This window comes from Gracilinanus agilis, chromosome 4 (genome assembly GCF_016433145.1).
Source record: "Gracilinanus agilis isolate LMUSP501 chromosome 4, AgileGrace, whole genome shotgun sequence".
NCBI lineage: Eukaryota > Metazoa > Chordata > Mammalia > Didelphimorphia > Didelphidae > Gracilinanus > Gracilinanus agilis.
This window is the reverse complement of record NC_058133.1, coordinates 490,287,744-490,298,086: the sequence shown is the minus strand read 5'-3', so window position 1 is coordinate 490,298,086 and position 10,343 is coordinate 490,287,744. Positions and strand designations below refer to the sequence as shown.

The following is a 10,343-nucleotide window of genomic DNA, read 5'->3' as shown; positions in this document are numbered from 1 at the left end:
GCGGGGTGACATGGGTGCTGGGGGAGGGGCAGTGGGGTGACATGGGTGCTGGGGGAGGGGCAGTGGGGTGACATGGGTGCCGGGGGAGGGGCAGTGGGGAATGTTATACAGCTGCTCTGGGGGGGATGGTATGAGGAGGGATGTGGGGGTGGGGGTGGGCTGTCCCCCTTTCCCAGGCCCCCTCCCCCGGCCGGGCAGAAGCTGAGTGTCTGGGATTACACAAGGTGGCAGGCCGGGCGGCGGCTCAGACGTGCTCCGCAGCGTGTTTTCCGCGGCGGGCTCTCGCGCAAGGCTTTCCAGCAGGATCTGGCAGTGCTCGGTGGCCTCCCAGAGGCCTCCGTCTGCTCCGCTTTTGCTCTTCTCCCTCTACTAGAGGCCGAGTCCTCCCCGGCCCCCCAGGGGGCTTAGCCTGCCCCGGCCCTGAACATCCCGTACCGGGGTGACGAATCACTGCTTTCCCCGAGTCAGCGAGGGGTGCCGTGAGGCGTGTTGGGCCTAGTCAGGAAGCCCCGAGTTCAGGTCCCAACTCAGACCCTTCCTCGTGGTGACCCTGGGCGAGTCCCTGCCCCGTTGGCCGCCGTTTCTTCTGTCCCACAAGGAGGGCAACCCCCATGGTTTAGAGGCTCCTCTGGCCCACTCCGTGCCCTCTGTCCCACAAGGAGGTGGAGCTCAGGGATAGCATTTGTGCTTCGGTTCCGACAGGTACCCCTCGACCCAGTTCGGCAGCTTGACGGGCCTCCAGTCTCTGGTCAGCGCTCTCTTCGCCCTCCTGCAGCAGCCCTTGTTCATGGCCATGATGGGGCCCCTCCAGGGAGACCCGCTCTGGGTAAGGCTGGGGGAGGGGCTCTGCTCTCTTCAGAACCGGTTTGGGGGCAGGTTGGGAAAGTAGTCCTGGGCTGGGCTCAGGGGGCCCGAAGGCTGTGGGGTCAGAGGTCCCGGCCCAGGCCTGCCCTGGCTGCTTGCTCCACACAGAGGGGCCTCGGGCAGGCTGACCCTTGCTGGGCCTCCGAGGCCTCCTCAAAACAGACATTCCCAGTCCAAAGCTGGTTCTGTTCTGTGCGAGCATTCACGCCTGGGAATTGTGCAAGTGCTAAGAATTTTGTGGATTGTCCAGACTGGGGAAAGTTGTGGAAGAAAAGGGCGGCGAGGTGGCTTGGCAGAGAGAGAGCCAGGCCTGGAGATGGGGCAACCTGGGTTCAAATGGGACCCCAGACACATCCTAGCTGTGTTACTGGGCAAGTCCCTCACTGCCGCCCCCTGCCCAGAGCCGGTGCTTGGTCTTGACTTTAAAAAGGAAGGGAAGGATTAAAAAAAGCAAAACCTTTCCGAGGGTCCAGCTCCCTCATTTTACAGAAGAGGAAACTGAGGCTGGCTGAGGTCTTGTGACCTGCCCACAATCACACGTAGTCAGTGTCTCAGGTGGTCTGCAGACCACATCAGAATGCTGGGTGTCCCCCGTGCTGTGCGGCACAAAGTAGTCTGGGTGCTTGGGGCTGTGAGAGGCTTCCTCGGCTTCTTGTCTCCAGGCAGGCTGTGGCCTGGGCTGGGGGGGAGGGGAGGCCCCTTTGTCCCTCCTCTCTTGTCCCTCTGCCTAGCCCCCCCCCCAATGGTCACAGCTCTGCCTTGATGCCTCCCCAGGTCAACGTGGGGCTCCTGGGAGTGAGCATGCTGGGCTTCTGCCTGCCCCTCTACCTGATCTTCTACCGGCGGCAGCTGCAGAGGCAGCTGGCCCAGAAGAGAGAGGACGAGAAGCTCTTCCTCAAGATCAACGGCACCCCCAATCAGGAGGCTTTCGTGTAGGGTGCCTGGGCCGCCTTGGGCCCTCCCCCTCCAGCCGTGGCTGCCTCGGGTCCCCACCTCTGCCACTCCAGGAGCTGGGGCCTTGTTGGGGGGCCCGCCTGACCTTTCTTCTCTGACCAGAGCTGCCCATGGGACAGGCCCCCCGTCCTCCTCCCTGAGGCCCCCCAGCACCCCGGAGCCCCCGGCTGGCCGCCCCACACACTGGACAGGATGCTCTGACTCCTGTGGCCAGGGAGCCTCCCTCCTGAGCGAAGGGGCTGCGCCTCCCTCAGCCGTTTGAAGAGGGGCTGTCGGGCCAGCTGCCCCTCCGCTGCATGCCAACACAATTGACCCACGACGCCGGGCTTTAGCCCGGCCGGCCGCTCTGCTCTGCTTGGCCCGGAGACCTCCGGATGGGAGGAAGGAAGGACCCTGGCGCCGTCCTTGGTGCTAACTCTCTTGGGGCTCGGCCTTGTCCTATGCATGCGAGCTCCCCCCTCCTGGGTCCGGGAGGCAGGAAGCCGGAGGCCAAGTCCTTGGAGGGGGCAGCCGAGGCCTCTGGGGGCGGGCGGGGGCCGCAGCCTGGCTGGCATTGAGGGGACGAGGGATCAGGGTGCTACACGACCTCCTCACTGTTTTGGGGGGTGGGGAGGACAATGGGGGGCAGAAGCGGTTCTTGGCTAGAATCACCCCAGTGTGAATGGCAGCGTGTGTATGTGCTTGTGGTGTGTTTAGAGCAGAGCCCGGGGCGCCCCCGCCTCCAGGGATGCGGCTGTGGGCACGCGGCGCCCCCTGGTGGCAGACTTCCCCAAGTCATGGGCCCTGGAGGACGCCGCCGGCTGGGTCCTCTTTTTAATGGACGTCCTGCTAGGTCCCGAGTGGCGCGCCTGGGCTCCGCGCTTCTCCGTTGGTTGATTGAATTCGAGGGTTTCTCAAACTTTTTTGGGGGGGGGAGGGGTAAAGCAATAAATCCATCTTCCTCATAGTCAGGGAAATTTGTGTTTGCGCATGCCAGGGCCTGCCTGGGGAGGAAGCTCAGGAGAGAGAGCCCGCCCTGCCGCCCCCATCCCAGGGAGGACCGAAGCCCACAGATCGGGTCAGAACCAGGCCACCCTGGCATCCCTTTGGGTCCTCGATCCCTCCTGAGAAATGGGTTGTTCTGTTTCTCTTTCCTCCTCTTTGGGAAAGCCTGGGGGTGACTCCTGGCCAAAACTCAGCGTCTCGGTCTAGGATCTAAGCTTCAAAGCTTGAGAAACTGAACTGTGGCAGAAAGAATCCCAGAGCTCGTCCAGGCCCTGCCCGCCCTGAGCCGTGTGACCTTAGACAAGTCACTCAGCTCTCCAGTCCCGTTCTCGGTTTTTGTCCGTAGAGAACCCCGTATTCCCTTCCTGTGTGTGAGGGATGGGAACGAGAAGCCAGGTCTGGAGTCACTGGGAATGTGAAAGGCTGGGGAGAGAAGCCGGGGATTCGTGGGAAATCGGTTAGGATTGTCGCAGTTTAGCATAGTTAGGTAAAATGAATCAGCAAATTGGCCCTGACAGAAAATGCATGTTTCACTCCACTCCTGTAGGCCCTCACCTCCCTACCTGCCAGACTCCTAGAAAGGGAAGTCGTTCTGTTATTTTCAGTCTGTCTGACTCTTTGTGACCCCCTCTGGGCTTTTCTTGGCAGAGACTCTGGAGAGGTTGGCCATTTCCTTCTCCAGCTCATCTGACAGATGAGGAAACTGAGGCAAACAGGGTGAAGTGACTTGCCCAGGGTCACACAGCTAGGCATTTATCCAGTGGCCTTTTTAAATTCTTATCCTTATGGACCTCTGTGGTCTTTTAGCTGTGAACTCCAGCTCTCCTTGTTCAGCTTTCCACAGCATTTCTCTCATGAGTTTCCTCTTCTCTAACCATCGCTTCCTGATCTTTTCGTTGCCTTCTTGTCCCTCTCTGACCCTTTAAGAGTGGCCGTTCCTCAAGGTTTTGTCCTAAGCCCTCTTGCGTTACTCTGAGCTCTTCCCTCGTGTCCTCCTGTGCCAATTATAACCCAGGATTGATAGCCCTGCACTCTCCTTGGAATTCCAGCCTTGTATTTCCAACCCTCTACTGGAGATCTCCACTTGGATGTCCTACCAGCACCTTAAAATGACATGTCCAGGGGCCAGCTGTGGGGCTCAGTGAATTGAGAGCCAAAGTCCTATTTGGGAGGTCCTGGGTTCAAATCTGGCTTCAGACACTTCCTAGCTGCGTGACCCTGGGCAAGTCACTTAATCCCATTGCCTACCCCTTACCAGTCTTTTACCTTAGAGTCAATACCCAGTATTCATTCTAAGACAGAAGGATAGGATTTAAAATATATATACATGTCCAAGACTCAAATCATCATCTTTTTCCTCCCCCTAAAGCCCCTTCAGAACCTTGAGCCAACCTAGATGATGCTTTCTCTCCCCTCACACAGTCAGTTGCTAAGCCCTGTCAGTCACTCATTCATTCATTCATTTGTACCTCCACAGTATCTCTTGAAGTGGCCCTTCCGCTTCAAACTACCCCTCCTCCCATCAGGCTCTCATTGGTCTTCCTGCCTACAGTCTATCCTTCTCCGATGCGGGGCCCCTCACCATTTCCCAAGGAATCTCCCAAATGGACCACACTCTGCCTCTCACTCCTCAACAGGACAAGCACAGACTGGAATCTGAGGGCCTGGGTTCCAATCTCCACTCTGCCACATGCTATCTGGGTATTCCTGGCCAAATCAACCTCCTTGGACCTTAGTTTCCTTATCTGTAAAATGAGGCAGAGTCATTTCCCGATGCTCCCCATGACCTACCAAATAAATTATGACCTGCTTCTGGCATTGTGCACCCTTCACCGTCTGACTTGCACCTACTTTTGGAGCTTTCGTGCTGCTGCTTTCTCGTGGGTTCTACCTGCCAGGCCTTTCCCCATTCCCATCTTCCTCTCTTCCATCTTTCTTCTTTTGCTCATCCCAGCTGCCTTGCCTAAAATAATCCACAGCCACTCCCCAACCCCGTACACCCTGTATCCCACCACTGGCATCCTTCCTTCGCAGCCCAATTGAGATGCCCCTTCCTCTGCGAAACCTTCCCTGACATCATCTTCTTCCCCATCCTCCACCCGGCCTTCTGCCTCATGTTTCTAATTAACCTTTGCTTGGACCTGTCCTTTGTACTTCTATTATTTCCCCCTCGGCATTGTGGGTATTTATCTGGTTGTCCTTCGAGTCAGATTAAATTGTATTTTTTGAGGGCAGAATCTGTGCTTTCTCTGTCTGTCTGTCTGTCTCTGTCCCTGTCTCCTTCTCTCTCTCTCTCTCTCTCTCTCTCTCTCTCTCTCTCTCTCTCTCTCGCTCGCTCTCTCTCGCTCTCTCTCTCTCTCTCAATCTCTCTCTCTCTCTCTCTCTCTCTCTCTTCCTCTCTCTCTCCCTCTCCTCTCCTCTTCTTCTCTGTCTCTCCCTCTCTGTTTTTCTCTCCGTTTCTCTGTCTCTTTTTCTCTCTCTCTGCGTGTATCCCTGGTACCCAGTACAGTGCCCATGTCCTTAGTAGGCACTCAGTACTTGTCTGTTGACTTCACCGTGCTGTGATAGAGCCCGTGGGTTCGTTGTATTAAAATGTAACTTAGAAACTTCTTGCTATCTTCACAGCTGGTACTTCCGGAGGGCCTTAAGGATTACAAAGCACTCTCCCTCCTGTGGCCTGTCAGGCAGGCTCTATAGGTATTACCAGCCCCATTTTATTAGGTGTGCAAATTGAGGCTCAGAGATTAAGTGACTTGACCAGCGCTCAGCACAGTGCCTGGCACTTGGTAGGATGCGTAATAAATGACTGACTGACTGACTGACCAGGGCACACAGTTCTCGAGGTAGGTACGTGAGGTCTCCCCCTCTACGTGTGAGCTCTTTGTGGGCATGGCTTCATTTTTGCCCTTGAGTGCCCAGGGCCCGCCTGACACCTCGTAGAGCAAACCCTTGATAAATGCTATAGATTGGTTTAAAAAAAATCATGATATTCAGACACTTCCCAGCCGGGTGACCCTGGGCAAGTCAGCTAACCTCCACTGCCTAGCCCTTACTGCGCTTCTGCCTTGGAACCAATACACAGAATTACAGATTCTAAGTCAGAAGAGAAGAGGTTTTTTTTAATGATGCTAGAAACGGAGCAGAGTCATTAGTGTTTCAGACGAGAAGTCGGGCCAGGGGCCGTGACTGCTGGGGCCTTTGGGAGACGGCTCAGAGGATGGGGGTCCCGCAAAGGGCTGAGCTGGCAAGCGAGGCTCTAGCTGGGGGGTCGGGCCTTCCCGGAGAGGCGGGTGAAGGTGGCTTCCCCTCCGCTGTTCCCTGTCCCGGCAGGAACCTCTGCTGTTGCTTCGGGCTGGGCCCCCTGAACTTCCTTTGCGGAGCAAAGATGCCTCTGAATCGCTTCTCCTCCTCCTACAGCCCTGGGAGTCGAGTGGCGGCTCCCCTGCCCTCCCCAGGCAGAGAAACGGGGAACCCCTCCCAGGGCCTCCCTTCCCTTCTCGCAGGGGCCCAGGGTCAAGGCTTCTGCAACAGGAAGCGGTAGCAGCCTCAGGAAGGATGTCACCAGTGGAGTCTCTGTGATTCCTAATCCTGTTTGCCAGGGACTTGGGTTGTGCCCAAGAAAGGGCCCTTCCTGGAGGGGCTGCTGCACGGGGACCAGGGGCTCTTCCTCTTAGGTGGGGCGCCCTGCCAGACCCAGCCTCGACCCTGAGGCCCGGGGAAGGGCTGGGGGGCCACCGGGAGCGGGGAGGGGAAGTATCCTGGAGGACAGGCTACGGTCATTGTCCTAGGGAGGCCACAGGAAACAGGCCCTGAGTGGCTCTGACCTGTTGGCTCCATCCTCAGGTCTCTGTGGTCTGTGGGCCACAGGTGCACATGGGTTCTCTGGCTACAGTCTCTCCCTCCCCTTTATTATTATTATTTATTTTTTTAAAACCCTCCTGTCCTAGTATTCATTCTAAGACAGAAGAGCAGTAAGCCATTGGGGTTAAGTGACTTGCCCAGGGCCCTACAGCTCGGAACGGGCCATGGGCAGATTTGAACCCAGGACTTCCCAACTCCAGGGCTGGCTCTCTATTCACTGAGCCCCCCAGCTGCTCCCCAGTCATTTTTTTTTTCCATTTCTTAAGCTGTCCCTATCCCGGGAACTGGAGGAAATCAATCTTACCTTAAAGTTCACAAAATGCTTTTTTTCCATTTGGGAGGCTGAAGCGGGAAATATCCTCCTCCTGCACTGGTCAGCACTCACGCTAGGCCTCTAGTTGCTGCCACTCACTGGGAGCCCTGAGAAGGGGAGTGACTTGTGCCTAGGGCAGTGCAATCACTTGAAGTGGCCATGGTGCAACCAGGAAACAGATCTCTCCTACTCAAGGAGGCCAGCTCCTTTCCCACGTGGTCCCTAATTGATCTCTTAGGAATGAGGTGAGGTTGCAACAGGCATTTATCTCCGTTTTAAAGAAGAGGCATAGAAGGTGGAGAGTGTTAGTGATCTCCTAGCTCGTGACACTGGCAGGATCTGAACTCGGCTCTCAAATGCCTCCAACTCTGGGGCTCTTGGCACAAAACCCCACTTCTTTTTTAAAAGCCTTACCTTCTGTCTTAGTACTAATTCCAAGACAGGATGGAAGGGGCTAGGCGATGGGGGTTAAGTGACTTGTCCAAGGTCACACAACTGGGAAGTAACTGAGGCCAGAATTGAACCCAGGACCTCCTGGCACTCCATCCATTGTGCTGCCTAACAGCCCTGCACCCTCTACTTCCTCTTCAAGTCCTGCAGTCAAACTCCCCATGATGCCCATTGCACCTTTCAACTCTTGTCAGAACCCTTAAATAGTGGTAAAACAGTGCCAGATACTCATGGAATAATTGCTTCCTCCTCCTTTTCCCTCTTCCTCCTTGCCCCACTCTTTCCATCAAACAGCCTTATGATTTTATCGAGAAGCAATGGGTCTAGTTGAAAGGACTGGGGGCTCGAAGCTGAGACAGTCCCTGGTACAGACTCCGATCTTAGCCACTAGCCCTCAGTCGAGAATGTTTATTAAGCTCCTACTGTGTGCCAGACACTGGAGGTACATAAAGAGGAGAACTAAGGAATGGGGGAGATGGCATGCACACAGCGATGTTCAAAGAAGCCAGGAAATAACCCACGGAGGGCAGTGGTGCTCCAGTCGTGTCCCATGTGCCATAGCTATCCCTGGGGCTTTGTTGGCCAGGAGGCTGGAGTGGTTTGCCCTTCCTTCTCTAGGGGATCCTTTTGTCAGACAATCAAAGGTTAAGTGACTTGCCTAGGGTCACACAACTAGGAAGTATCTAGGACCAAATTTGACCTCCAGTCTTCCTGATGACAAGCCCAGCATTCTATTCACTGAGCCTTCTAATCAACAGAGGGAAGGCACTCAAATGAAGAGGAATTAGTGAAAGGTAAGATTTGAGTTGGAACTTAAAGAGAAGGCAGTTGGGTGGCTACATTTCCTAGCTGTGTGACCCTTGGCAAGTCACTTAACCCCCATTGCCCAGCTTTTGCCACTCTAATGCCTTAGAACCAAAACACAGTGTTAATTCTAAGATGGAAGGTGAGGGTTTTGAAAAGATAAAAAAGCAAGCAAGCTGGGAAACAGCATAGGCAGAGATGAAGAAGGAGAGTACTCCAGCCTTGAGAAAAAGCCAAAGAAAGAGCCCAGAGCTATTCCTGAGCAAGTTACTTAGCCTCTGAGCCTCAGTTTCCTTATCTGTCAAATAGTATTACCGTTGGTACTTCCCAGATAAAATGAGGCGCTGAAATGCTTTGCAAACCTTCAAGTGTTATGATTTACGAAGCTACCAGTGGCAGCGCTGCCCCAAGAGGGTTCTGAAGAGAAACCAAGTCCTGCCCTGCAGACACTTCAGCCAGGACAAATCCCTGGCACACAAGTCGTGATTTGAACCCTCTAAGGATTTGGGCCTTCAGGTTATGAAGATCTGCTGCCCTCCCCAAGTAAATCCTGACACCGATCCACCAGGGCCCATGGCTCTGTGTCTCCACGGCATGCCTCCACCATTCAGCTGTAGAACCTAGATACGTTGTCACCAATAAACCTGCCTCTGTGGCCTCTTGGATCAGTGTCTGTCTCTGTGTGGTGCCTTTCATGGTTTATCGACTCCATGAATGGGGTGACTCGGACTCTGCCATTGAAAGACAAAAGAAGGGCCCCCCTAAGCCCTCCTCTTCCCTGGCTCTTTCCTGAACCAGACGTCTTCAGATAGCCACAATTTGACAAGGAGCTCCCCATCCCTCTCAATCTAAATCCTACTTTGCTATCTTCTGCCCAAAGCCAGGACATGGCAGAATGGGGGAATGGGGGGAGAAGTTTACCCAGGAAGATCACCCAGCTCTCTTTTCTGCCCCTCTCCTCCTCCTCATGTCTGAAGGTGTTGTCCCCCCTTGGTATAGATCAGGAGTTCTTAACCCAAGGCCCATGGATCCCCCAAGAGGTCCATGAATAGATATTGGGATCTCTGACCAGGGTTGGGGGAAAAAAGTACAATTTTATTTTCCATAACTTTGAGTTTTTATAATCTTAGTATTTTCTGCATTTAAGAACATGACTCTGAGAAGAGATCCATCGGCCTTAGCAGCCTGCCGATGGAGGTCACAGTACCCAAACAGTTAAGAATCCCTGATTTAGATACAGCAGGAATATCTGGGAATGCTGCCAGCATAGGCAGCCCTATTGCAACTTAGAGGCTCGCAGAGGCTTCCGAGGGTCAGGTCACTGTTAGCAGTAGGATTTGAACCCAGGTGGTCTTGACACCCAGTCCAATGCCCTCCACTAGGCCAAATTGCTTCATACCTCTCCTAGAAAGGCTTTAATTAAAGTTGCGCTTTGTGTGGCTCCTTTCAACTTGGAATACCTTCTCTCCTTTGATCCTCCCAACCCTTTGAAGTAGGCTTTAGGGGGTGTTATTATCTCTATTTTATAGGAGAGGAAACTGAGGTGAAGAGAGAACTTGAGGGACGTGGGAGATGGCATGCTGCTATGGGAAGAATGAGGGACTTGGAGTCGGAGGATGCGGGCAGGAAGGTCTCCACTGATGGACATCCCATTGTTTATAAAACCCTTACCTTCTGTCTCAGAATCCATACCCTGTCCCAAGGCAGGAGAGCAGTAAGGACTAAGCAATTGGGGTTAAGTGACTTGCCTAGGGTCACCCAGCTAGGAAGTATCTGAGGGCAGATTTGAATCCAGGACCTCCCATCTCTAGATCTGACTCCCCTGAGCCATCTACCTGCCCCTAATAGGATACTTCTGAAGCCTAAAAAGCTTCCTAGACCCAAGGAAATGAATTTCTTTTTTTTTTCCTTTAAAAAATTTTTTTCGTGGTTCCATGATTCATGTTTTCTCCTTCTTCTCATAGCTCCCCTCTCCCAAAGTTGACAAGCAAGTCTTCTGGGTAATATGTAGACATATCATCACTCCAACCCAAAGGAAAGAATTTCTAAGAGTGATTTAAGAAACTCTAATAGCAATTTTTCCAAGTAGAAGGACCTCAGTTTCCTTATTTGT

The 10,343-nt window shown here is 54.0% G+C and overlaps 1 long non-coding RNA gene across 1 annotated transcript; it reads left to right on the top strand.

Annotated features, from left to right (window-relative positions):
- The first annotated feature begins 291 nt into the window (after positions 1 to 291).
- Positions 292 to 2,764, top strand: LOC123247437. Its single transcript, XR_006506149.1, has 2 exons — positions 292 to 826; positions 1,639 to 2,764. It is a non-coding gene; the product is annotated as an uncharacterized LOC123247437 (long non-coding RNA).
- Positions 2,765 to 10,343: the final 7,579 nt, after the last annotated feature.